The sequence below is a fragment of the Scyliorhinus torazame genome, chromosome 4 (genome assembly GCF_047496885.1).
Source record: "Scyliorhinus torazame isolate Kashiwa2021f chromosome 4, sScyTor2.1, whole genome shotgun sequence".
In the NCBI taxonomy this organism is placed as follows: domain Eukaryota; kingdom Metazoa; phylum Chordata; class Chondrichthyes; order Carcharhiniformes; family Scyliorhinidae; genus Scyliorhinus; species Scyliorhinus torazame.
In genome coordinates, this window is record NC_092710.1 from 8,927,193 (window position 1) to 8,955,001 (window position 27,809).

Below are 27,809 nucleotides of genomic sequence, written 5' to 3' on the forward strand. Positions count from 1 at the left end.
GGGTCAGTACTGAGGGAGTGCCGCACTGTCAGAGGGTCAGTACTGAGGGAGTGCCGCACTGTCAGAGGGTCAGTACTGAGGGAGTGCCGCACTGTCAGAGGGTCAGTACTGAGGGAGTGTTGCACTGTCAGAGGGTCAGTACTGAGGGAGCGCCGTACTGTCAGAGGGTCAGTACTGAGGGAGTGCCGCACTGTCAGAGGGTCAGTACTGAGGGAGTGCCGCATTGTCAGAGGGTCAGTACTGAGGGAGTGCAGCACTGTCACAGGGTCAGTACTGAGGGAGTGCTGCACTGTCAGAGGGTCAGTACTGAGGGAGTGCCGCATTGTCAGAGAGTCAGTACTGTGGGAGTGCCGCATTGTCAGAGGGTCAGTACTGAGGGAGTGCCGCACTGTCAGAGGGTCAGTACTGAGGGAGTGCTGCACTGTCAGAGGGTCAGTACTGAGGGAGTGCTGCACTGTCAGAGGGTCAGTACTGAGGGAGTGCTGCACTGTCAGAGGGTCAGTACTGAGGGAGTGCTGCACTATCAGAGGGTCAGTACTGAGGGAGTGCTGCACTGTCAGAGGGTCAGTACTGAGGGAGTGCTGCACTGTCAGAGGGTCAGTACTGACGGAGTGCCGCACTGTCAGAGGGTCAGTACTGAGGGAGTCCTGCACTGTCAGAGGGTCAGTACTGAGGGAGTGCCGCACTGTCAGAGGGTCAGTACTGACGGAGTGCCGCACTGTCAGAGGGTCAGTACTGATGGAGTGACGCACTGTCAGAGGGTCAGTACTGAGGGAGTGCCGCACTGTCAGAGGGTCAGTACTGAGGGAGTGCTGCACTGTCAGAGGGTCAGTACTGAGGGAGTGCTGCACTATCAGAGGGTCAGTACTGAGGGAGTGCCGCACTGTCAGAGGGTCAGTACTGACGGAGTGCCGCACTGTCAGAGGGTCAGTACTGATGGAGTGACGCACTGTCAGAGGGTCAGTACTGAGGGAGTCCTGCACTGTCAGAGGGTCAGTACTGTGTGAGTGCTGCACTGTCAGAGGGTCAGTACTGAGGGAGCGCTGCACTGTCAGAGGGTCAGTACTGTGTGAGTGCCGCACTGTCAGAGGGTCAGTACTGAGGGAGTGCTGCACTGTCAGAGGGTCAGTACTGAGGGAGTGCCGCACTGTTAGAGGGTCAGTACAGAGGGAGTGCCGCACTGTCAGATGGTCAGTACTGAGGGAGTGCCGCACTGTTAGAGGGTCAGTACTGAGGGAGAGCCGCACTGTCAGAGGGTCAGTACTGAGGGAGTGCTGCACTGTTAGAGGGTCAGTACTGAGGGAGTGCCGCACTGTTAGAGGGTCAGTACTGAGGGAGTGCTGCACTGTTAGAGGGTCAGTACTGAGGGAGTGCCGCACTGTTAGAGGGTCAGTACTGAGGGAGTGCTGCACTGTCAGAGGGTCAGCACTGAGGGAGTGCCGCACTGTCAGAGGGTCAGTACTGAGGGAGTGCTGCACTGTCAGAGGGTCAGTACTGAGGGAGTGCCGCAATGTCAGATGGTCAGTACTGAGTGTGTGCCGCACTGTCAGAGGGTCAGTACTGAGGGAGTGCTGCACTGTCAGAGGGTCAGTACTGAGGGAGCGCCGCATTGTCAGAGGGTCAGTACTGAGGGAGTGCCGCACTGTCAGAGGGTCAGTACTGAGGGAGTGCTGCACTGTCAGAGGGTCAGTACTGAGGGAGTGCCGCACTGTCAGAGGGTCAGTACTGAGGGAGTGCTGCACTGTCAGAGGGTCAGTACTGAGGGAGCGCCGTACTGTCAGAGGGTCAGTACTGAGGGAGTGCCGCACTGTCAGAGGGTCAGTACTGAGGGAGTGCTGCACTGTCAGAGGGTCAGTACTGAGGGTGTGCCGCATTGTCAGAGGGTCAGTACTGAGGGAGTGCTGCACTGTCAGAGCGTCAGTACTGAGGGAGTGCTGCACTGTCAGAGGGTCAGTACTGAGGGAGTGCCGCACTGTCAGAGGGTCAGTACTGAGGGAGTGCTGCACTGTCAGAGGGTCAGTACTGAGGGAGTGCTTTACTGTCAGAGGGTCAGTACTGAGGGAGTGCCGCACTGTCAGAGGGTCAGTACTGAGGGAGTGCCGCACTGTCAGAGGGTCAGTACTGAGGGAGTGCCGCACTGTCAGAGGGTCAGTACTGAGGGAGAGCTGCACTGTCAGTGAGTCAGTACTGAGGGAGTGCCGCACTGTCAGAGGGTCAGTACTGAGGGAGTGCTGCACTGTCAGAGTGTCAGTACTGAGGGAGTGCTGCACTGTCAGAGGGTCAGTACTGAGGGAGTGCCGCACTGTCAGAGGGTCAGTACTGAGGGTGTGCTGCACTGTCAGAGGGTCAGTACTGAGGGAGCGCCGCACTGTCAGAGGGTCAGTACTGAGGGAGTGCTGCACTGTCAGAAGGTCAGTACTGAGGGAGTGCCGCAATGTCAGAGGGTCAGTACTGAGGGAGTGCTGCACTGTCAGAGGGTCAGTACTGAGGGAGTGCTGCACTGTCAGAGGGTCAGTACTGAGGGAGCGCCTCACTGTCAGAGGGTCAGTACTGAGGGAGTGCCGCACTGTCAGAGGGTCAGTACTGAGGGAGTGCCGCACTGTCAGAGGGTCAGTACTGAGGGAGTGCCGCACTGTCAGTGGATCAGTACTGAGGGAGTGATGCACTGTCAGAGGGTCAGTACTGTGGGTGTGCCACACTGTCAGAGGGTCAGTACTGAGGGAGTGCTGCACTGTCAGAGGGTCAGTACTGAGGGAGTGCCGCACTGTCAGAGGGTCAGTACTGAGGGAGTGCTGCACTGTCAGAGGGTCAGTACTGAGGGAGCGCTGCACTGTCAGAGGGTCAGTACTGAGGGAGTGCCGCATTGTCAGAGGGTCAGTACTGAGGGAGTGCCGCACTGTCATAGGGTCAGTACTCTGGGAGTGCTGCAATGTCAGAGGGTCAGTACTGAGGGAGTGCTGCACTGTCAGAGGGTCAGTACTGAGGGAGTGCCGCACTGTCAGAGGGTCAGTACTGAGGGAGTGCTGCACTGTCAGAGGGTCAGTACTGAGGGAGTGCCGCATTGTCAGAGGGTCAGTACTGAGGGAGTGCTGCACTGTCATAGGTTCAGTGCTGAGGGAGTGCTGCACCGTCAGAGTGTCAGTACTGAGGGAGTGCCGCACTGTCAGAGGGTCAGTACTGAGGGAGTGCCGCACTGTCAGAGGGTCAGTACTTAGGGAGTGCCGCTCTATCAGAGGGTCAGTACTGAGGGAGTGCCGCACTGACAGAGGATCAGTACTGAGGGAGTGCCGCACTGTCAGAGGGTCAGTACTGAGGGAGTGCTGCACTGTCAGAGGGTCAGTACTGAGGGAGAGCTGCACTGTCAGAGGGTCAGTACTGAGGGAGTGCTGCACTGTCAGAGGGTCAGTACTGAGGGAGTGCTGCACTGTCAGAGGGTCAGTACTGAGGGAGTGTTGCACTGTCAGAGGGTCAGTACTGAGGGAGTGCTGCACTGTCAGAGGGTCAGTACTGAGGGAGTGCCGCATTGTCAGAGGGTCAGTACTGAGGGAGTGCCGCACTGTCAGAGGGTCAGTACTGAGGGAGTGCTGCACTGTCAGAGGGTCAGTACTGAGGGAGTGCTGCACTGTCAGAGGGTCAGTACTGAGGGAGTGCTGCACTGTCAGAGGGTCAGTACTGAGGGAGTGCTGCACTATCAGAGGGTCAGTACTGAGGGAGTGCTGCACTGTCAGAGGGTCAGTACTGAGGGAGTGCTGCACTGTCAGAGGGTCAGTACTGACGGAGTGCCGCACTGTCAGAGGGTCAGTACTGATGGAGTGACGCACTGTCAGAGGGTCAGTACTGAGGGAGTCCTGCACTGTCAGAGGGTCAGTACTGTGTGAGTGCTGCACTGTCAGAGGGTCAGTACTGAGGGAGCGCTGCACTGTCAGAGGGTCAGTACTGTGTGAGTGCCGCACTGTCAGAGGGTCAGTACTGAGGGAGTGCTGCACTGTCAGAGGGTCAGTACTGAGGGAGTGCCGCACTGTTAGAGGGTCAGTACAGAGGGAGTGCCGCACTGTCAGATGGTCAGTACTGAGGGAGTGCCGCACTGTTAGAGGGTCAGTACTGAGGGAGAGCCGCACTGTCAGAGGGTCAGTACTGAGGGAGTGCTGCACTGTTAGAGGGTCAGTACTGAGGGAGTGCCGCACTGTTAGAGGGTCAGTACTGAGGGAGTGCTGCACTGTTAGAGGGTCAGTACTGAGGGAGTGCCGCACTGTTAGAGGGTCAGTACTGAGGGAGTGCTGCACTGTCAGAGGGTCAGCACTGAGGGAGTGCCGCACTGTCAGAGGGTCAGTACTGAGGGAGTGCTGCACTGTCAGAGGGTCAGTACTGAGGGAGTGCCGCAATGTCAGATGGTCAGTACTGAGTGTGTGCCGCACTGTCAGAGGGTCAGTACTGAGGGAGTGCTGCACTGTCAGAGGGTCAGTACTGAGGGAGCGCCGCATTGTCAGAGGGTCAGTACTGAGGGAGTGCCGCACTGTCAGAGGGTCAGTACTGAGGGAGTGCTGCACTGTCAGAGGGTCAGTACTGAGGGAGTGCCGCACTGTCAGAGGGTCAGTACTGAGGGAGTGCTGCACTGTCAGAGGGTCAGTACTGAGGGAGCGCCGTACTGTCAGAGGGTCAGTACTGAGGGAGTGCCGCACTGTCAGAGGGTCAGTACTGAGGGAGTGCTGCACTGTCAGAGGGTCAGTACTGAGGGTGTGCCGCATTGTCAGAGGGTCAGTACTGAGGGAGTGCTGCACTGTCAGAGCGTCAGTACTGAGGGAGTGCTGCACTGTCAGAGGGTCAGTACTGAGGGAGTGCCGCACTGTCAGAGGGTCAGTACTGAGGGAGTGCTGCACTGTCAGAGGGTCAGTACTGAGGGAGTGCTTTACTGTCAGAGGGTCAGTACTGAGGGAGTGCCGCACTGTCAGAGGGTCAGTACTGAGGGAGTGCCGCACTGTCAGAGGGTCAGTACTGAGGGAGTGCCGCACTGTCAGAGGGTCAGTACTGAGGGAGAGCTGCACTGTCAGTGAGTCAGTACTGAGGGAGTGCCGCACTGTCAGAGGGTCAGTACTGAGGGAGTGCTGCACTGTCAGAGTGTCAGTACTGAGGGAGTGCTGCACTGTCAGAGGGTCAGTACTGAGGGAGTGCCGCACTGTCAGAGGGTCAGTACTGAGGGTGTGCTGCACTGTCAGAGGGTCAGTACTGAGGGAGCGCCGCACTGTCAGAGGGTCAGTACTGAGGGAGTGCTGCACTGTCAGAAGGTCAGTACTGAGGGAGTGCCGCAATGTCAGAGGGTCAGTACTGAGGGAGTGCTGCACTGTCAGAGGGTCAGTACTGAGGGAGTGCTGCACTGTCAGAGGGTCAGTACTGAGGGAGCGCCTCACTGTCAGAGGGTCAGTACTGAGGGAGTGCCGCACTGTCAGAGGGTCAGTACTGAGGGAGTGCCGCACTGTCAGAGGGTCAGTACTGAGGGAGTGCCGCACTGTCAGTGGATCAGTACTGAGGGAGTGATGCACTGTCAGAGGGTCAGTACTGTGGGTGTGCCACACTGTCAGAGGGTCAGTACTGAGGGAGTGCTGCACTGTCAGAGGGTCAGTACTGAGGGAGTGCCGCACTGTCAGAGGGTCAGTACTGAGGGAGTGCTGCACTGTCAGAGGGTCAGTACTGAGGGAGCGCTGCACTGTCAGAGGGTCAGTACTGAGGGAGTGCCGCATTGTCAGAGGGTCAGTACTGAGGGAGTGCCGCACTGTCATAGGGTCAGTACTCTGGGAGTGCTGCAATGTCAGAGGGTCAGTACTGAGGGAGTGCTGCACTGTCAGAGGGTCAGTACTGAGGGAGTGCCGCACTGTCAGAGGGTCAGTACTGAGGGAGTGCTGCACTGTCAGAGGGTCAGTACTGAGGGAGTGCCGCATTGTCAGAGGGTCAGTACTGAGGGAGTGCTGCACTGTCATAGGTTCAGTGCTGAGGGAGTGCTGCACCGTCAGAGTGTCAGTACTGAGGGAGTGCCGCACTGTCAGAGGGTCAGTACTGAGGGAGTGCCGCACTGTCAGAGGGTCAGTACTTAGGGAGTGCCGCTCTATCAGAGGGTCAGTACTGAGGGAGTGCCGCACTGACAGAGGATCAGTACTGAGGGAGTGCCGCACTGTCAGAGGGTCAGTACTGAGGGAGTGCTGCACTGTCAGAGGGTCAGTACTGAGGGAGAGCTGCACTGTCAGAGGGTCAGTACTGAGGGAGTGCTGCACTGTCAGAGGGTCAGTACTGAGGGAGTGCTGCACTGTCAGAGGGTCAGTACTGAGGGAGTGTTGCACTGTCAGAGGGTCAGCACTGAGGGTGTGCTGCACTGTCAGAGGGTCAGTACTGAGGGAGTGCTGCACTGTCATAGGGTCAGTACTGAGGGAGTGCTGCACTGTCAGAGGGTCAGTACTGAGGGAGTGCTGCACTGTCAGAGAGTGAGTACTGAGGGAGTGCCGCATTGTCAGAGGGTCAGTACTGAGGGAGTGCTGCACTGTCAGAGGGTCAGTACTGAGGGAGTGCGGCACTGTCAGAGGGTCAGTACTGAGGGAGTGCTGCACTGTCAGAGTGTCAGTACTGAGGGAGTGCTGCACTGTCAGAGAGTGAATACTGAGGGAGTGCCGCATTGTCAGAGGGTCAGTACTGAGGGAGTGCTGCACTGTCAGAGGGTCAGTACTGAGGGAGTGCCGCACTGTCAGAGGGTCAGTACTGAGGGAGTGCCGCACTGTCAGAGGGTCAGTACTGAGGGAGTGCTGCACTGTCAGAGGGTCCGTACTGAGGGAGTGCCGCACTGTCAGAGGGTCAGTACTGAGGGAGTGCTGCACTGTCAGAGGGTCACTACTGAGGGAGTGCTGCACTGTCAGAGGGTCAGTATTGAGGGAGTGCCGCACCGTCAGAGGGTCAGTACTGAGGGAGTGCCGCACTGTCAGAGGGTCAGTACTGAGGGACTGCTGCACTGTCAGAGGGTCAGTACTGAGGGACTGCTGCACTGTCAGAGGGTCAGTACTGAGGGAGTGCTGCACTGTCAGAGGGTCAGTACTGAGGGAGTGCTGCACTGTCAGAGGGTCAGTACTGAGAGAGTGCCACACTGTCAGAGGGTCAGTACTGAGGGAGTGCTGCACTGTCAGAGGGTCAGTACTGAGGGAGTGCTGCACTGTCAGAGGGTCAGTACTGAGGGAGTGCTGCACTGTCAGAGGGTCAGTACTGAGAGAGTGCCACACTGTCAGAGGGTCAGTACTGAGGGAGTGCCGCACTGTCAGAGGGTCAGTACTGAAGGAGAGCTGCACTGTCAGAGGGTCAGTACTGAGGGAGTGCTGCACTGTCAGAGGGTCAGTACTGAGGGAGTGCCGCACTGTCAGAGGGTCAGTACTGAGGGAGTGCCGCACTGTCATAGGATCAGTACTGAGGGAGTGCTGCACTGTCAAAGGGTCAGTACTGAGGGAGTGCTGCACTGTCAGAGGGTGAGTACTGAGGGAGTGCTGCACTGTCAAAGGGTCAGTACTGAGGGAGCGCCGTACTGTTAGAGGGTCAGTACTGAGGGAGTGCTGCACTGTCAGAGGGTCAGTACTGAGGGTGTGCCGCATTGTCAGAGGGTCAGTACTGAGGGAGTGCTGCACTGTCAGAGGTCAGTACTGAGGGAGTGCTGCACTGTCAGAGGGTCAGTACTGAGGGAGTGCCGCACTGTCAGAGGGTCAGTACTGAGGGAGTGCCGCACTGTCAGAGGATCAGTACTGAGGGAGTGCTGCACTGTCAGAGGGTCAGTACTGAGGGAGTGCCGCACTGTCAGAGGGTTCAGTACTGAGGGAGTGCCGCACTGTCAGAGGGTCAGTACTGAGGGAGTGCCGCACTGTCAGAGGGTCAGTACTGAGGGAGTGCTGCACTGTCAGAGGGTCCGTACTGAGGGAGTGCCGCACTGTCAGAGGGTCAGTACTGAGGGAGTGCTGCACTGTCAGAGGGTCACTACTGAGGGAGTGCTGCACTGTCAGAGGGTCAGTATTGAGGGAGTGCCGCACCGTCAGAGGGTCAGTACTGAGGGAGTGCCGCACTGTCAGAGGGTCAGTACTGAGGGACTGCTGCACTGTCAGAGGGTCAGTACTGAGGGACTGCTGCACTGTCAGAGGGTCAGTACTGAGGGAGTGCTGCACTGTCAGAGGGTCAGTACTGAGGGAGTGCTGCACTGTCAGAGGGTCAGTACTGAGAGAGTGCCACACTGTCAGAGGGTCAGTACTGAGGGAGTGCTGCACTGTCAGAGGGTCAGTACTGAGGGAGTGCTGCACTGTCAGAGGGTCAGTACTGAGGGAGAGCCGCACTGTCAGAGGGTCAGTACTGAGGGAGAGCTGCACTGTCAGAGGGTCAGTACTGAGGGAGTGCTGCACTGTCAGAGGGTCAGTACTGAGGGAGTGCCGCACTGTCAGAGGGTCAGTACTGAGGGAGTGCCGCACTGTCATAGGATCAGTACTGAGGGAGTGCTGCACTGTCAAAGGGTCAGTACTGAGGGAGTGCTGCACTGTCAGAGGGTGAGTACTGAGGGAGTGCTGCACTGTCAAAGGGTCAGTACTGAGGGAGCGCCGTACTGTTAGAGGGTCAGTACTGAGGGAGTGCTGCACTGTCAGAGGGTCAGTACTGAGGGTGTGCCGCATTGTCAGAGGGTCAGTACTGAGGGAGTGCTGCACTGTCAGAGGTCAGTACTGAGGGAGTGCTGCACTGTCAGAGGGTCAGTACTGAGGGAGTGCCGCACTGTCAGAGGGTCAGTACTGAGGGAGTGCCGCACTGTCAGAGGATCAGTACTGAGGGAGTGCTGCACTGTCAGAGGGTCAGTACTGAGGGAGTGCCGCACTGTCAGAGGGTTCAGTACTGAGGGAGTGCCGCACTGTCAGAGGGTCAGTACTGAGGGAGTGCCGCACTGTCAGAGGGTCAGTCCTGAGGGAGTGCTGCACTGTCAGAGGGTCAGTACTGAGGGACTGCTGCACTGTCAGAGGGTCAGTACTGAGGGAGTGCTGCACTGTCAGAGGGTCAGTACTGAGGGAGTGCTGCACTGTCAGAGGGTCAGTACTGAGGGAGCGCCGCACTGTCAGAGGGTCAGTACAGAGGGAGTGCTGCACTGTCAGAGGGTCAGTACTGAGGGAGTGCCGCACTGTCAGAGGGTCAGTACTGAGGGAGTGCCGCACTGTCAGAGGGTCAGTGCTGAGGGAGTGCCGCACTGTCAGAGGGTCAGTACTGTGGGAGTGCTGCACTGTCAGAGGGTCAGTACTGAGGGAGTGCCGCACTGTCAGAGGGTCAGTACTGAGGGAGTGCCGCACTGTCAGAGGGTCAGTGCTGAGGGAGTGCTGCACTGTCAGAGGGTCAGTACTGAGGGAGTGCCGCACTGTCAGAGGGTCAGTACTGAGGGAGTGCCGCACTGTCAGAGGGTCAGTACTGAGGGAGTGCCGCACTGTCAGAGGGTCAGTACTGAGGGAGTGCCGCACTGTCAGAGGGTCAGTACTGAGGGAGAGCTGCACTGTCAGCGGGTCAGTACTGAGGGAGTGCCGCACTGTCAGAGGGTCAGTACTGAGGGAGTGCTGCACTGTCAGAGGGTCAGTACTGAGGGAGTGCTGCACTGTCAGAGGGTCAGTACTGAGGGAGTGCCGCACTGTCAGAGGGTCAGTACTGAGGGTGTGCCACACTGTCAGAGGGTCAGTACTGAGGGAGTGCTGCATTGTCAGAGGGTCAGTACTGAGGGTGTGCTGCACTGTCAGAGGTTCAGTACTGAGGGCGTGCTGCACTGTCAGAGGGTCAGTACTGAGGTAGCGCCGCACTGTCAGAGGGTCAGTACTGTGGGAGTGCTGCACTGTCAGATGGTCAGTACTGAGGGAGTGCCGCACTGTCAGAGGGTCAGTACTGAGGGAGTGCCGCACTGTCAGAGTGTCAGTACTGAGGGAGTGCTGCACTGTCAGAGGGTCAGTACTGAGGGAGTGCCGCACTGTCAGAGGGTCAGTACTGAGGGAGTGCTGCACTGTCAGAGGGTCAGTACTGAGGGAGTGCCGCACTGTCAGAGGGTCAGTACTGTGGGAGTGCTGCACTGTCAGAGGGTCAGTACTGAGGGAGTGCCGCACTGTCAGAGGGTCAGTACTGAGGGAGTGCTGCACTGTCAGATGGTCAGTACTGAGGGAGTGCCGCACTGTCAGAGGGTCAGTACTGAGGGAGTGCCGCACTGTCAGAGTGTCAGTACTGAGGGAGTGCTGCACTGTCAGAGGGTCAGTACTGAGGGAGTGCCGCACTGTCAGAGGGTCAGTACTGAGGGAGTGCTGCACTGTCAGATGGTCAGTACTGAGGGAGTGCCGCACTGTCAGAGGGTCAGTACTGAGGGAGTGCCGCACTGTCAGAGTGTCAGTACTGAGGGAGTGCTGCACTGTCAGAGGGTCAGTACTGAGGGAGTGCCGCACTGTCAGAGGGTCAGTACTGAGGGAGTGCTGCACTGTCAGAGGGTCAGTACTGAGGGAGTGCCGCACTGTCAGAGGGTCAGTACTGAGGGAGCGCCGCACTGTCAGAGGGTCAGTACTGAGGGAGTGCCGCACTGTCAGAGGGTCAGTACTGAGGGAGTGCTGCACTGTCTGAGGGTCAGTACTGAGGGAGTGCCGCACTGTCACAGGGTCAGTACAGAGGGAGTGCTGCACTGTCAGAGGGTCAGTACTGAGGGAGTGCTGCACTGTCAGAGGGTCAGTACTGAGGGAGTGCTGCACTGTCAGAGGGTCAGTACTGAGGGAGCGCTGCACTGTCAGAGGGTCAGTACTGTGGGAGTGCTGCACTGTCAGAGGGTCAGTACTGAGGGAGTGCCGCACTGTCAGAGGGTCAGTACTGAGGGAGTGCCGCACTGTCAGAGGGTCAGTACTGAGGGAGTGCTGCACTGTCAGAGGGTCAGTACTGAGGGAGTGCCGCACTGTCAGAGGGTCAGTACTGAGGGAGTGCCGCACTGTCAGAGGGTCAGTACTGAGGGAGTGCCGCACTGTCAGAGGGTCAGTACTGAGGGAGTGCCGCACTGTCAGAGGGTCAGTACTGAGGGAGTGCCGAACTGTCAGAGGGTCAGTACTGAGGGAGTGCTGCACTGTCAGCGGGTCAGTACTGAGGGAGTGCTGCACTCTCAGAGGCTCAGTACTGAGGGAGTGCCGCACTGTCAGAGGGTCAGTACTGAGGGAGTGCTGCACTGTCAGAGGGTCAGTACTGAGGGAGTGCTGCACTGTCAGAGGGTCAGTACTGAGGGAGTGCCGCACTGTCAGAGGGTCAGTACTGAGGGAGTGCTGCACTGTCAGAGGGTCAGTAGTGAGGGAGCGCCGCACTGTCAGAGGGTCAGTACTGAGGGAGTGCTGCACTGTCAGAAGGTCAGTACTGATGGAGTGCCGCACTGTCAGAGGGTCAGTACTGAGGGAGTGCTGCAATGTCAGAGCGTCAGTACTGAGGGAGTGCTGCACTGTCAGAGGGTCAGCACTGAGGGAGCGCCGCACTGTCAGAGGGTCAGTACTGAGGCAGTGCCGCACTGTCAGAGGGTCAGTACTGAGGGAGTGCCGCACTGTCAGAGGGTCAGTACTGAGGGAGTGCCGCACTGTCAGAGGGTCAGCACTGAGGGAGTGCTGCACTGTCAGAGGGTCAGTACTGAGGGAGTGCCGCACTGTCAGAGGGTCAGTACTGAGGGAGTGCCGCACTGTCAGAGGGTCAGTACTGAGGGAGTGCCGCACTGTCAGAGGGTCAGTACTGAGGGAGTGCCGCACTGTCAGAGGGTCAGTACTGAGGGAGAGCTGCACTGTCAGCGGGTCAGTACTGAGGGAGTGCCGCACTGTCAGAGGGTCAGTACTGAGGGAGTGCTGCACTGTCAGAGGGTCAGTACTGAGGGAGTGCTGCACTGTCAGAGGGTCAGTACTGAGGGAGTGCCGCACTGTCAGAGGGTCAGTACTGAGGGTGTGCCACACTGTCAGAGGGTCAGTACTGAGGGAGTGCTGCATTGTCAGAGGGTCAGTACTGAGGGAGTGCTGCACTGTCAGAGGGTCAGTACTGAGGTAGCGCCGCACTGTCAGAGGGTCAGTACTGAGGTAGCGCCGCACTGTCAGAGAGTCAGTACTGAGGGAGTGCTGCACTGTCAGAGGGTCAGTACTGAGGTAGCGCCGCACTGTCAGAGGGTCAGTACTGTGGGAGTGCTGCACTGTCAGATGGTCAGTACTGAGGGAGTGCCGCACTGTCAGAGGGTCAGTACTGAGGGAGTGCCGCACTGTCAGAGTGTCAGTACTGAGGGAGTGCTGCACTGTCAGAGGGTCAGTACTGAGGGAGTGCCGCACTGTCAGAGGGTCAGTACTGAGGGAGTGCTGCACTGTCAGAGGGTCAGTACTGAGGGAGTGCCGCACTGTCAGAGGGTCAGTACTGTGGGAGTGCTGCACTGTCAGAGGGTCAGTACTGAGGGAGTGCCGCACTGTCAGAGGGTCAGTACTGAGGGAGTGCTGCACTGTCAGATGGTCAGTACTGAGGGAGTGCCGCACTGTCAGAGGGTCAGTACTGAGGGAGTGCCGCACTGTCAGAGTGTCAGTACTGAGGGAGTGCTGCACTGTCAGAGGGTCAGTACTGAGGGAGTGCCGCACTGTCAGAGGGTCAGTACTGAGGGAGTGCTGCACTGTCAGATGGTCAGTACTGAGGGAGTGCCGCACTGTCAGAGGGTCAGTACTGAGGGAGTGCCGCACTGTCAGAGGGTCAGTACTGAGGGAGTGCTGCACTGTCAGAGGGTCAGTACTGAGGGAGTGCCGCACTGTCAGAGGGTCAGTACTGAGGGAGTGCTGCACTGTCAGAGGGTCAGTACTGAGGGAGTGCCGCACTGTCAGAGGGTCAGTACTGAGGGAGCGCCGCACTGTCAGAGGGTCAGTACTGAGGGAGTGCCGCACTGTCAGAGGGTCAGTACTGAGGGAGTGCTGCACTGTCTGAGGGTCAGTACTGAGGGAGTGCCGCACTGTCACAGGGTCAGTACAGAGGGAGTGCTGCACTGTCAGAGGGTCAGTACTGAGGGAGTGCTGCACTGTCAGAGGGTCAGTACTGAGGGAGTGCTGCACTGTCAGAGGGTCAGTACTGAGGGAGCGCTGCACTGTCAGAGGGTCAGTACTGTGGGAGTGCTGCACTGTCAGAGGGTCAGTACTGAGGGAGTGCCGCACTGTCAGAGGGTCAGTACTGAGGGAGTGCCGCACTGTCAGAGGGTCAGTACTGAGGGAGTGCTGCACTGTCAGAGGGTCAGTACTGAGGGAGTGCCGCACTGTCAGAGGGTCAGTACTGAGGGAGTGCTGCACTGTCAGAGGGTCAGTACTGAGGGAGTGCCGCACTGTCAGAGGGTCAGTACTGAGGGAGTGCCGCACTGTCAGAGGGTCAGTACTGAGGGAGTGCCGCACTGTCAGAGGGTCAGTACTGAGGGAGTGCCGCACTGTCAGAGGGTCAGTACTGAGGGAGTGCCGTACTGTCAGAGGGTCAGTACTGAGGGAGTGCTGCACTGTCAGCGGGTCAGTACTGAGGGAGTGCTGCACTCTCAGAGGCTCAGTACTGAGGGAGTGCCGCACTGTCAGAGGGTCAGTACTGAGGGAGTGCTGCACTGTCAGAGGGTCAGTAGTGAGGGAGCGCCGCACTGTCAGAGGGTCAGTACTGAGGGAGTGCTGCACTGTCAGAAGGTCAGTACTGATGGAGTGCCGCACTGTCAGAGGGTCAGTACTGAGGGAGTGCTGCAATGTCAGAGCGTCAGTACTGAGGGAGTGCTGCACTGTCAGAGGGTCAGCACTGAGGGAGCGCCGCACTGTCAGAGGGTCAGTACTGAGGCAGTGCCGCACTGTCAGAGGGTCAGTACTGAGGGAGTGATGCACTGTCAGAGGGTCAGTACTGAGGGTGTGCCACACTGTCAGAGGGTCAGTACTGAGGGAGTGCTGCATTGTCAGAGGGTCAGTACTGAGGGAGTGCTGCACTGTCAGAGGGTCAGTACTGAGGGCGTGCTGCACTGTCAGAGGGTCAGTACTGAGGTAGCGCCGCACTGTCAGAGGGTCAGTACTGAGGGAGTGATGCACTGTCAGAGGGTCAGTACTGAGGGTGTGCCACACTGTCAGAGGGTCAGTACTGAGGGAGTGCTGCACTGTCAGAGGGTCAGTACTGTGGGAGTGCTGCACTGTCAGATGGTCAGTACTGAGGGAGTGCCGCACTGTCAGAGGGTCAGTACTGAGGGAGTGCCGCACTGTCAGAGTGTCAGTACTGAGGGAGTGCTGCACTGTCAGAGGGTCAGTACTGAGGGAGTGCCGCACTGTCAGAGGGTCAGTACTGAGGGAGTGCTGCACTGTCAGAGGGTCAGTACTGAGGGAGTGCCGCACTGTCAGAGGGTCAGTACTGAGGGAGTGCCGCACTGTCAGAGGGTCAGTACTGAGGGAGTGCCGCACTGTCAGAGGGTCAGTACTGAGGGAGAGCTGCACTGTCAGCGGGTCAGTACTGAGGGAGTGCCGCACTGACAGAGGGTCAGTACTGAGGGAATGCTGCACTGTCAGAGGGTCAGTACTGAGGGAGTGTCGCACTGTCAGAGGGTCAGTACTGAGGGAGTGCTGCACTGTCAGAAGGTCAGTACTGAGGGAGTGCCGCACTGTCAGAGGGTCAGTGCTGAGGGAGTGCTGCACTGTCAGAGGGTCAGTACTGAGGGAGTGCTGCACTGTCAGAGGGTCAGTACTGTGGGAGCGCCGCACTGTCAGAGGGTCAGTACTGAGGGAGTGCCGCACTGTCAGTGGGTCAGTACTGAGGGAGTGATGCACTGTCAGAGGGTCAGTACTGAGGGAGTGCTGCACTGTCAGAGGGTCAGTACTGAGGGAGTGCTGCACTGTCAGATGGTCAGTACTGAGGGCGTGCTGCACTGTCAGAGGGTCAGTACTGAGGTAGCGCCGCACTGTCAGAGGGTCAGTACTGAGGGAGTGCTGCACTGTCAGAGGGTCAGTACTGTGGGAGTGCTGCACTGTCAGATGGTCAGGACTGAGGGAGTGCCGCACTGTCAGAGGGTCAGTACTGAGGGAGTGCCGCACTGTCAGAGTGTCAGTACTGAGGGAGTGCTGCACTGTCAGAGGGTCAGTACTGAGGGAGTGCCGCCCTGTCAGAGGGTCAGTACTGAGGGAGTGCTGCACTGTCAGAGGGTCAGTACTGAGGGAGTGCCGCACTGTCAGAGGGTCAGTACTGAGGGAGTGCCGCACTGTCAGAGGGTCAGTACTGAGGGAGTGCCGCACTGTCAGAGGGTCAGTACGGAGGGAGAGCTGCACTGTCAGCGGGTCAGTACTGAGGGAGTGCCGCACTGTCAGAGGGTCAGTACTGAGGGAGTGCTGCACTGTCAGAGGGTCAGTACTGAGGGAGTGCTGCACTGTCAGAGGGTCAGTACTGAGGGAGTGTCGCACTGTCAGAGGGTCAGTACTGAGGGAGTGCTGCACTGTCAGAAGGTCAGTACTGAGGGAGTGCCGCACTGTCAGAGTGTCAGTGCTGAGGGAGTGCTGCACTGTCAGAGGGTCAGTACTGAGGGAGTGCTGCACTGTCAGAGGGTCAGTACTGTGGGAGCGCCGCACTGTCAGAGGGTCAGTACTGAGGGAGTGCCGCACTGTCAGTGGGTCAGTACTGAGGGAGTGCTGCACTGTCAGAGGGTCAGTACTGAGGGAGTGCTGCACTGTCGGAGGGTCAGTACTGGGGGAGCGCTGCCCTGTCAGAGGGTCAGTACTGAGGGTGTACTGCACTGTCAGAGGGTCAGTACTGAGGGAGTGCTGCACTGTCAGAGGGTCAGTACTGAGGGAGTGCTGCACTGTCGGAGGGTCAGTACTGAGGGAGCGCTGCACTGTCAGAGGGTCAGTACTGAGGGAGTGCTGCACTGTCAGAGGGTCAGTACTGAGGGAGCGCTGCACAGTCAGAGGGTCAGTACTGAGGGAGTGCTGCACTGTCAGAGGGTCAGTACTGAGGGAGTGCTGCACTGTCAGAGGGTCAGTACTGAGGGAGTGCTGCACTGTCAGAGGGTCAGCACTGAGGGTGTGCTGCACTGTCAGTGGGTCAGTACTGAGGGAGTGCTGCACTGTCAGAGGGTCAGTACTGAGGGAGTGCCGCACTGTCAGAGGGTCAGTACTCAGGGAGTGCCGCACTGTCAGAGGGTCAGTACTGAGGGAGTGCTGCACTGTCAGAGGGTCCGTACTGAGGGAGTGCCGCACTGTCAGAGGGTCAGTACTGAGGGAGTGCTGCACTGTCAGAGGGTCAGTATTGAGGGAGTGCCGCACCGTCAGAGGGTCAGTACTGAGGGAGTGCCGCACTGTCAGAGGGTCAGTACTGAGGGAGTGCTGCACTGTCAGTGTCAGTACTGAGAGAGTGCCGCACTGTCAGAGGGTCAGTACTGAGGGAGTGCTGCACTGTCAGAGGGTCAGTACTGAGGGAGTGCCACACTGTCAGAGGGTCAGTACTGAGGGACTGCTGCACTGTCAGAGGGTCAGTACTGAGGGACTGCTGCACTGTCAGAGGGTCAGTACTGAGGGACTGCTGCACTGTCAGAGGGTCAGTACTGAGGGAGTGCTGCACTGTCAGAGGGTCAGTACTGAGGGAGTGCTGCACTGTCAGAGGGTCAGTACTGAGAGAGTGCCACACTGTCAGAGGGTCAGTACTGAGGGAGTGCTGCACTGTCAGACGGTCAGTACTGAGGGAGAGCCGCACTGTCAGAGGGTCAGTACTGAGGGAGAGCTGCACTGTCAGAGGGTCAGTACTGAGGGAGTGCTGCACTGTCAGAGGGTCAGTACTGAGGGAGTGCCGCACTGTCAGAGGGTCAGTACTGAGGGAGTGCCGCACTGTCAGAGGATCAGTACTGAGGGAGTGCTGCACTGTCAAAGGGTCAGTACTGAGGGAGTGCTGCACTGTCAGAGGGTGAGTACTGAGGGAGTGCTGCACTGTCAAAGGGTCAGTACTGAGGGAGCGCCGTACTGTTAGAGGGTCAGTACTGAGGGAGTGCTGCACTGTCAGAGGTCAGTACTGAGGGAGTGCTGCACTGTCAGAGGGTCAGTACTGAGGGAGTGCCGCACTGTCAGAGGGTCAGTACTGAGGGAGTGCCGCACTGTCAGAGGATCAGTACTGAGGGAGTGCTGCACTGTCAGAGGGTCAGTACTGAGGGAGTGCAGCACTGTCAGAGGGTCAGTACTGAGGGAGTGCCGCACTGTCAGAGGGTTCAGTACTGAGGGAGTGCCGCACTGTCAGAGGGTCAGTACTGAGGGAGTGCCGCACTGTCAGAGGGTCAGTCCTGAGGGAGTGCTGCACTGTCAGAGGGTCAGTACTGAGGGACTGCTGCACTGTCAGAGGGTGAGTAATGAGGGTGTGCTGCACTGTCAGAGGGTCAGTACTGAGGGAGTGCTGCACTGTCAGAGGGTCAGTACTGAGGGAGAGCCGCACTGTCAGAGGGTCAGTACAGAGGGAGTGCTGCACTGTCAGAGGGTCAGTACTGAGGGAGTGCCGCACTGTCAGAGGGTCAGTACAGAGGAAGTGCCGCACTGTCAGAGGGTCAGTACTGAGGGAGTGACGCACTGTCAGAGGGTCAGTACAGAGGGAGTGCTGCACTGTCAGAGGGTCAGTACTGAGGGAGTGCTGCACTGTCAGAGGGTCAGGACTGTGGGAGTGCTGCACTGTCAGAGGGTCAGTACTGAGGGAGTGCCGCACTGTCAGAGGGTCAGTACTGTGGGAGTGCTGCACTGTCAGAGGGTCAGTACTGAGGGAGTGCCGCACTGTCAGAGGGTCAGTACTGAGGGAGTGCCGCACTGTCAGAGGGTCAGTGCTGAGGGAGTGCTGCACTGTCAGAGGGTCAGTACTGAGGGAGTGCCGCACTGTCAGAGGGTCAGTACTGAGGGAGTGCCGCACTGTCAGAGGGTCAGTACTGAGGGAGTGCCGCACTGTCAGAGGGTCAGTACTGAGGGAGTGCCGCACTGTCAGCGGGTCAGTACTGAGGGAGAGCTGCACTGTCAGCGGGTCAGTACTGAGGGAGTGCCGCACTGTCAGAGGGTCAGTACTGAGGGAGTGCTGCACTGTCAGAGGGTCAGTACTGAGGGAGTGCTGCACTGTCAGAGGGTCAGTACTGAGGGAGTGCTGCACTGTCAGAGGGTCAGTACTGAGGGAGTGCTGCACTGTCAGAGGGTCAGTACTGAGGGAGTGCCGCACTGTCAGAGGATCAGTACTGAGGGAGTGCCGCACTGTCAGAGGGTCAGTACTGAGGGAGTGCTGCACTGTCAGAGGGTCAGTAGTGAGGGAGCGCCGCACTGTCAGAGGGTCAGTACTGAGGGAGTGCTGCACTGTCAGAGGGTCAGTACTGAGGGAGCGCCGCACTGTCAGAGGGTCAGTACTGAGGCAGTGCCGCACTGTCAGTGGGTCAGTACTGACGGAGTGATGCACTGTCAGAGGGTCAGTACTGGGTGTGCCACACTGTCAGAGGGTCAGTACTGAGGGAGTGCTGCATTGTCAGAGGGTCAGTACTGAGGGAGTGCTGCACTGTCAGAGGTTCAGTACTGAGGGAGCGCCGCACTGTCAGAGGGTCAGTACTGAGGCAGTGCCGCACTGTCAGTGGGTCAGTACTGACGGAGTGATGCACTGTCAGAGGGTCAGTACTGGGTGTGCCACACTGTCAGAGGGTCAGTACTGAGGGAGTGCTGCATTGTCAGAGGGTCAGTACTGAGGGAGTGCTGCACTGTCAGAGGGTCAGTACTGAGGGAGTGCTGCATTGTCAGAGGGTCAGTACTGAGGGAGTGCTGCACTGTCAGAGGGTCAGTACTGAGGGAGTGCCGCACTGTCAGAGGGTCAGTACTGAGGGAGTGCCGCACTGTCAGAGGGTCAGTACTGAGGGAGTGCCGCACTGTCAGAGTGTCAGTACTGAGGGAGTGCTGCACTGTCAGAGGGTCAGTACTGAGGGAGTGCCGCACTGTCAGAGGGTCAGTACTGAGGGAGTGCTGCACTGTCAGAGGGTCAGTACTGAGGGAGTGCCGCACTGTCAGAGGGTCAGTACTGAGGGAGTGCTGCACTGTCAGAGGGTCAGTACTGTGGGAGTGCTGCACTGTCAGATGGTCAGTACTGAGGGAGTGCCGCACTGTCAGAGTGTCAGTACTGAGGGAGTGCTGCACTGTCAGAGTGTCAGTACTGAGGGAGTGCTGCACTGTCAGAGGGTCAGTACTGAGGGAGTGCCGCACTGTCAGAGGGTCAGTACTGAGGGAGTGCTGCACTGTCAGAGGGTCAGTACTGAGGGAGTGCCGCACTGTCAGAGGGTCAGTACTGAGGGAGTGCCGCACTGTCAGAGGGTCAGTACTGAGGGAGAGCCGCACTGTCAGCGGGTCAGTACTGAGGGAGTGCCGCACTGTCAGAGGGTCAGTACTGAGGGAGTGCCGCACTGTCAGAGGGTCAGTACTGAGGGAGAGCTGCACTGTCAGAGGGTCAGTACTGAGGGAGTGCCGCACTGTCAGAGGGTCAGTACGGAGGGAGTGCTGCACTGTCAGAGGGTCAGTAGTGAGGGAGCGCCGCACTGTCAGAGGGTCAGTACTGAGGGAGTGCTGCACTGTCAGAAGGTCAGTACTGATGGAGTGCCGCACTGTCAGAGGGTCAGTACTGAGGGAGTGCTGCAATGTCAGAGCGTCAGTACTGAGGGAGTGCTGCACTGTCAGAGGGTCAGCACTGAGGGAGCGCCGCACTGTCAGAGGGTCAGTACTGAGGCAGTGCCGCACTGTCAGTGGGTCAGTACTGAGGGAGTGATGCACTGTCAGAGGGTCAGTACTGAGGGTGTGCCACACTGTCAGACGGTCAGTACTGAGGGAGTGCTGCATTGTCAGAGGGTCAGTACTGAGGGAGTGCTGCACTGTCAGAGGGTCAGTACTGAGGGCGTGCTGCACTGTCAGAGTGTCAGTACTGAGGGAGTGCCGCACTGTCAGAGGTTCAGTACTGAGGTAGCGCCGCACTGTCAGAGGGTCAGTACTGAGGGAGTGATGCACTGTCAGAGGGTCAGTACTGAGGTAGCGCCGCACTGTCAGAGGGTCAGTACTGAGGGCGTGCTGCACTGTCAGAGGGTCAGTACTGAGGTAGCGCCGCACTGTCAGAGGGTCAGTACTGAGGGAGTGCTGCACTGTCAGAGGGCCAGTACTGAGGGAGTGCTGCACTGTCAGAGGGTCAGTACTGAGGGAGTGCTGCACTGTCAGAGGGTCAGTACTGTGGGAGTGCTGCACTGTCAGATGGTCAGTACTGAGGGAGTGCCGCACTGTCAGAGTGACAGTACTGAGGGAGTGCTGCACTGTCAGAGGGTCAGTACTGAGGGAGTGCCGCACTGTCAGAGGGTCAGTACTGAGGGAGTGCTGCACTGTCAGAGGGTCAGTACTGAGGGAGTGCCGCACTGTCAGAGGGTCAGTACTGAGGGAGTGCCGCACTGTCAGAGGGTCAGTACTGACGGAGTGCCGCACTGTCAGAGGGTCAGTACTGAGGGAGAGCTGCACTGTCAGCGGGTCAGTACTGAGGGAGTGCCGCACTGACAGAGGGTCAGTACTGAGGGAGTGCTGCACTGTCAGAGGGTCAGTACTGAGGGAGTGCCGCACTGTCAGAGGGTCAGTACTGAGGGAGTGTCGCACTGTCAGAGGGTCAGTACTGAGGGAGTGCTGCACTGTCAGATGGTCAGTACTGAGGGAGTGCCGCACTGTCAGAGGGTCAGTGCTGAGGGAGTGCTGCACTGTCAGAGGGTCAGTACTGAGGGAGTGCTGCACTGTCAGAGGGTCAGTACTGTCGGAGCGCCGCACTTTCAGAGGGACAGTACTGAGGGAGTGCTGCACTGTCAGCGGGTCAGTACTGAGGGAGTGCCGCACTGTCAGTGGGTCAGTACTGAGGGAGTGATGCACTGTCAGAGGGTCAGTACTGAGGGAGTGCTGCACTGTCAGAGGGTCAGTACTGAGGGAGTGCTGCACTGTCAGAGGGTCAGTACTGAGGGCGTGCTGCACTGTCAGAGGGTCAGTACTGAGGTAGCGCCGCACTGTCAGAGGGTCAGTACTGAGGGAGTGATGCACTGTCAGAGGGTCAGTACTGAGGGTGCGCCACACTGTCAGAGGGTCAGTACTGAGGGAGTGCTGCACTGTCAGAGGGTCAGTACTGTGGGAGTGCTGCACTGTCAGATGGTCAGTACTGAGGGAGTGCCGCACTGTCAGAGGGTCAGTACTGAGGGAGTGCCGCACTGTCAGAGTGTCAGTACTGAGGGAGTGCTGCACTGTCAGAGGGTCAGTACTGAGGGAGTGCCGCCCTGTCAGAGGGTCAGTACTGAGGGAGTGCTGCACTGTCAGAGGGTCAGTACTGAGGGAGTGCCGCACTGTCAGAGGGTCAGTACTGAGGGAGTGCCGCACTGTCAGAGGGTCAGTACTGAGGGAGTGCCGCACTGTCAGAGGGTCAGTACTGAGGGAGAGCTGCACTGTCAGCGGGTCAGTACTGAGGGAGTGCCGCACTGACAGAGGGTCAGTACTGAGGGAGTGCTGCACTGTCAGAGGGTCAGTACTGAGGGAGTGCTGCACTGTCAGAGGGTCAGTACTGAGGGAGTGTCGCACTGTCAGAGGGTCAGTACTGAGGGAGTGCTGCACTGTCAGAAGGTCAGTACTGAGGGAGTGCCGCACTGTCAGAGGGTCAGTGCTGAGGGAGTGCTGCACTGTCAGAGGGTCAGTACTGAGGGAGTGCTGCACTGTCAGAGGGTCAGTACTGTGGGAGCGCCGCACTGTCAGAGGGTCAGTACTGAGGGAGTGCCGCACTGTCAGTGGGTCAGTACTGAGGGAGTGATGCACTGTCAGAGGGTCAGTACTGAGGGAGTGCTGCACTGTCAGAGGGTCAGTACTGAGGGCGTGCTGCACTGTCAGAGGGTCAGTACTGAGGTAGCGCCGCACTGTCAGAGGGTCAGTACTGAGGGAGTGCCGCACTGTCAGTGGGTCAGTACTGAGGGTGTGCCACACTGTCAGAGGGTCATTACTGAGGGAGTGCTGCACTGTCAGAGGGTCAGTACTGAGGGAGAGCTGCACTGTCAGTGGGTCAGTACTGAGGGAGTGCCGCACTGTCAGAGGGTCAGTACTGAGGGAGTGCTGCACTGTCAGAGGGTCAGTACTGAGGGAGAGCTGCACTGTCAGTGGGTCAGTACTGAGGGAGTGCCGCACTGTCAGAGGGTCAGTACTGAGGGAGTGCTGCACTGTCAGAGGGTCAGTACTGAGGGAGTGCTCCACTGTCAGAGGGTCAGTACTGAGGGAGAGCTGCACTGTCAGTGGGTCAGTACTGAGGGAGTGCCGCACTGTCAGAGGGTCAGTACTGAGGGAGTGCTGCACTGTCAGAGGGTCAGTACTGAGGGAGTGCTGCACTGTCAGAGGGTCAGTACTGAGGGAGTGCCGCACTGTCAGAGGGTCAGTACTGAGGGAGTGCTGCACTGTCAGAGGGTCTGTAGTGAGGGAGCGCCGCACTGTCAGAGGGTCAGTACTGAGGGAGTGCTGCACTGTCAGAAGGTCAGTACTGAGGGAGTGCCGCACTGTCAGAGGGTCAGTACTGAGGGAGTGCTGCACTGTCAGAGGGTCAGTACTGAGGGAGTGCTGCACTGTCAGAGGGTCAGCACTGAGGGAGCGCCGCACTGTCAGAGGGTCAGTACTGAGGCAGTGCCGCACTGTCAGTGGGTCAGTACTGAGGGAGTGATGCACTGTCAGAGGGTCAGTACTGAGGGTGTGCCACACTGTCAGAGGGTCAGTACTGAGGGAGTGCTGCATTGTCAGAGGGTCAGTACTGAGGGAGTGCTGCACTGTCAGAGGGTCAGTACTGAGGGAGTGCTGCACTGTCAGAGGGTCAGTACTGAGGTAGCGCCGCACTGTCAGAGGGTCAGTACTGAGGGAGTGATGCACTGTCAGAGGGTCAGTACTGAGGGAGTGCCACACTGTCAGAGGGTCAGTACTGAGGGAGTGCTGCACTGTCAGAGGGTCAGTACTGTGGGAGTGCTGCACTGTCAGATGGTCAGTACTGAGGGAGTGCAGCACTGTCAGAGGGTCAGTACTGAGGGAGTGCCGCACTGTCAGAGTGTCAGTACTGAGGGAGTGCTGCACTGTCAGAGGGTCAGTACTGAGGGAGTGCCGCACTGTCAGAGGGTCAGTACTGAGGGAGTGCTGCACTGTCAGAGGGTCAGTACTGAGGGAGTGCCGCACTGTCAGAGGGTCAGTACTGAGGGAGTGCCGCACTGTCAGAGGGTCAGTACTGAGGGAGTGCTGCACTGTCAGAGGGTCAGTACTGAGGCAGTGCCGCACTGTCAGAGGGTCAGTACTGAGGGAGTGCCGCACTGTCAGAGGGTCAGTACTGAGGGAGAGCTGCACTGTCAGAGGGTCAGTACTGAGGGAGTGCCGCACTGTCAGAGGGTCAGTACTGAGGGAGTGCTGCACTGTCAGAGGGTCAGTACTGAGGGAGTGCCGCACTGTCAGAGGGTCAGTACTGAGGGAGTGCCGCACTGTCAGAGGGTCAGTACTGAGGGAGAGCTGCACTGTCAGCGGGTCAGTACTGAGGGAGTGATGCACTGTCAGAGGGTCAGTACTGAGGGAGTGCCGCACTGTCAGAGGGTCAGTACTGAGGGAGAGCTGCACTGTCAGCGGGTCAGTACTGAGGGAGTGATGCACTGTCAGAGGGTCAGTACTGAGGGAGTGCCGCACTGTCAGAGGGTCAGTACTGAGGGAGAGCTGCACTGTCAGCGGGTCAGTACTGAGGGAGTGCTGCACTGTCAGAGGGTCAGTACTGAGGGAGTGCTGCACTGTCAGAGGGTCAGTACTGAGGGAGTGCCGCACTGTCAGAGGGTCAGTACTGAGGGAGGGCTGCACTGTCAGAGGGTCAGTACTGAGGGAGTGCTGCACTGTCAGAGGGTCAGTACTGAGGGCGTGCTGCACTGTCAGAGGGTCAGTACTGAGGTAGCGCTGCACTGTCAGAGGGTCAGTACTGAGGGAGTGATGCACTGTCAGAGGGTCAGTACTGAGGGTGTGCCACACTGTCAGAGGGTCAGTACTGAGGGAGTGCCGCACTGTCAGAGGGTCAGTACTGAGGGAGTGCCGCACTGTCAGAGGGTCAGTACTGAGGAAGCGCTGCACTGTCAGAGGGTCAGTACTGAGGGATTGCTGCACTGTCAGAGGGTCAGTACTGAGGGAAGGGCAGGATTGGCAGCTAAACGTTCCAGGATTTAGATGTTTCAGGCGGGATAGAGGGGGATGTAAAAGGGGAGGCGGAGTTGCGCTACTTGTTCAGGAGAGTATCACAGCTATACAGCGAGAGGACACCTCCGAGGGCAGTGAGGCTATATGGGTAGAGATCAGGAATAAGAAGGGTGCAGTCACAATGTTGGGGGTATACTACAGGCCTCCCAACAGCCAGCGGGAGATAGAGGAGCAGATAGGAAGACAGATTTTGGAAAAGAGTAAAAACAACAGGGTTGTGGTGATGGGAGACTTCAACTTCCCCAATATTGACTGGGACTCACTTAGTGCCAGGGGCTTAGACGGGGCAGAGTTTGTAAGGAGCATCCAGGAGGGCTTCTTAAAACAATATGTAAACAGTCCAACTAGGGAAGGGGCGGTACTGGACCTGGTATTGGGGAATGAGCCCGGCCAGGTGGTAGATGTTTCAGTAGGGGAGCATTTCGGTAACAGTGACCACAATTCAGTAAGTTTTAAAGTACTGGTGGACAAGGATAAGAGTGGTCCGAGGATGAATGTGCTAAATTGGGGGAAGGCTAATTATAACAATATTAGGCGGGAACTGAAGAACATAGATTGGGGGCGGATGTTTGAGGGCAAATCAACATCTGACATGTGGGAGGCTTTCAAGTGTCAGTTGAAAGGAATACAGGACAGGCATGTTCCTGTGAGGAAGAAAGATAAATACGGCAATTTTCGGGAACCTTGGATGACGAGTGATATTGTAGGCCTCGTCAAAAAGAAAAAGGAGGCATTTGTCAGGGCTAAAAGGCTGGGAACAGACGAAGCCTGTGTGGCATATAAGGAAAGTAGGAAGGAACTTAAGCAAGGAGTCAGGAGGGCTAGAAGGGGTCATGAAAAGTCATTGGCAAATAGGGTTAAGGAAAATCCCAAGGCTTTTTACACTTACATAAAAAGCAAGAGGGTAGCCAGGGAAAGGGTTGGCCCACTGAAGGATAGGCAAGGGAATCTATGTGTGGAGCCAGAGGAAATGGGCGAGGTACTAAATGAATACTTTGCATCAGTATTCACCAAAGAGAAGGAATTGGTAGATGTTGAGTCTGGAGAAGGGGGTGTAGATAGCCTGGGTCACATTGTGATCCAAAAAGACGAGGTGTTGGGTGTCTTAAAAAATATTCAGGTAGATAAGTCCCCAGGGCCGGATGGGATCTACCCCAGAATACTGAAGGAGGCTGGAGAGGAAATTGCTGAGGCCTTGACAGAAATCTTTGGATCCTCGCTGTCTTCAGGGGATGTCCCGGAGGACTGGAGAATAGCCAATGTTGTTCCTCTGTTTAAGAAGGGTGGCAGGGATAATCCCGGGAACTACAGGCCGGTGAGCCTTACTTCAGTGGTAGGGAAATTACTGGAGAGAATTCTTCGAGACAGGATCTACTCCCATTTGGAAGCAAATGGACGTATTAGTGAGAGGCAGCACGGTTTTGTGAAGGGGAGGTCGTGTCTCACTAACTTGATAGAGTTTTTCGAGGAGGTCACTAAGATGATTGATGCAGGTAGGGCAGTAGATGTTGTCTATATGGACTTCAGTAAGGCCTTTGACAAGGTCCCTCATGGTAGACTAGTACAAAAGGTGAAGTCACACGGGATCAGGGGTGAGCTGGCAAGGTGGATACAGAACTGGCTAGGCCATAGAAGGCAGAGGGTAGCAATGGAGGGATGCTTTTCTAATTGGAGGGCTGTGACCAGTGGTGTTCCACAGGGATCAGTGCTGGGACCTTTGCTCTTTGTAGTATATATAAATGATTTGGAGGAAAATGTAACTGGTCTGATTAGTAAGTTTGCAGACGACACAAAGGTTGGTGGAATTGCGGATAGCGATGAGGACTGTCTGAGGATACAGCAGGATTTAGATTGTCTGGAGACTTGGGCGGAGAGATGGCAGATGGAGTTTAACCTGGACAAATGTGAGGTAATGCATTTTGGAAGGGCTAATGCAGGTAGGGAATATACAGTGAATGGTAGAACCCTCAAGAGTATTGAAAGTCAAAGAGATCTAGGAGTACAGGTCCACAGATCACTGAAAGGGGCCACACAGGTGGAGAAGGTAGTCAAGAAGGCATACGGCATGCTTGCCTTCATTGGCCGGGGCATTGAGTATAAGAATTGGCAAGTCATGTTGCAGCTGTATAGAACCTTAGTTAGGCCACACTTGGAGTATAGTGTTCAATTCTGGTCGCCACACTACCAGAAGGATGTGGAGGCTTTAGAGAGGGTGCAGAAGAGATTTACCAGAATGTTGCCTGGTATGGAGGGCATTAGCTATGAGGAGCGATTGAATAAACTCGGTTTGTTCTCACTGGAACGAAGGAGGTTGAGGGGCGACCTGATAGAGGTATACAAAATCATGAGGGGCATAGACAGAGTGGATAGTCAGAGGCTTTTCCCCAGGGTAGAGGGGTCAATTACTAGGGGGCATAGGTTTAAGGTGAGAGGGGCAAAGTTTAGAGTAGATGTACGAGGCAAGTTTTTTACGCAGAGGGTAGTGGGTGCCTGGAACTCACTACCGGAGGAGGTAGTGGAGGCAGGGACGATAGGGACATTTAAGGGGCATCTTGACAAATATATGAATAGGATGGGAATAGAAGGATACGGACCCAGGAAGTGTAGAAGATTGTAGTTTAGTCGGGCAGCATGGTCGGCACGGGCTTGGAGGGCCGAAGGGCCTGTTCCTGTGCTGTACATTTCTTTGTTCTTTGTTCTTTGTTCTTTGAGGGAGTGCAGCACTGTCACAGGGTCAGTACTGAGGGAGTGCCGCACTGTCAGAGGGTCAGTACTGAGGGAGTGCTGCACTGTCAGAGGGTCAGTACTGAGGGAGTGCAGCACTGTCACAGGGTCAGTACTGAGGGAGTGCCGCACTGTCAGAGGGTCAGTAGTGAGGGAGTGCTGCACTGTCAGAGGGTCAGTACTGAGGGAGTGCTGCACTGTCAGAGGGTCAGTACTGAGGACGTGCTGCACTGTCAGAGGGTCAGTACTGAGGGAGTGCTGCACTGCCAGAGGGTCAGTACTGAGGGAGTGCAGCACTGTCAGAGGGTCAGTACTGAGGGAGTGCCGCACTGTCAGAGGGTCAGTACTGAGGGAGTGCCGCACTGTCAGAGGGTCAGTACTGAGGGAGTGCTGCACTGTCAGAGGGTCAGTACTGAGGGAGTGTCGCACTGTCAGAGGGTCAGTACAGAGGGAGTGCCGCACTGTCAGAGGGTCAGTACTGAGGGAGTGCTGCACTGTCAGAGGGTCAGTACTGAGGGAGTGCAACACTGTCAGCGGGTCAGTACAGAGGGAGTGCCGCACTGTCAGAGGGTCAGTACTGAGGGAGTGCCGCACTGTCAGAGGGTCAGTACAGAGGGAGTGCCGCACTGTCAGAGGGTCAGTACTGAGGGAGTGCTGCACTGTCAGAGGGTCAGTACTGAGGGAGTGCCGCACTGTCAGAGGGTCAGTACTGAGGGAGTGCTGCACTGTCAGAGGGTCAGTACTGAGGGAGTGCTGCACTGTCAGAGGGTCAGTACTGAGGGAGAGCCGCACTGTCAGAGGGTCAGTACTGAGGGAGTG

General features: G+C 57.4%; 1 protein-coding gene across 1 annotated transcript in view; it reads left to right on the forward strand.

Annotated features, from left to right (window-relative positions):
• LOC140411278 (membrane-associated phosphatidylinositol transfer protein 1-like) overlaps positions 1–27,809 on the forward strand; it is a gene marked incomplete at its 3' end in the record, with an annotated part of 252,446 nt that overhangs the window by 149,386 nt on the left and 75,251 nt on the right. The gene's annotated exons all lie outside the window — the stretch shown is intronic.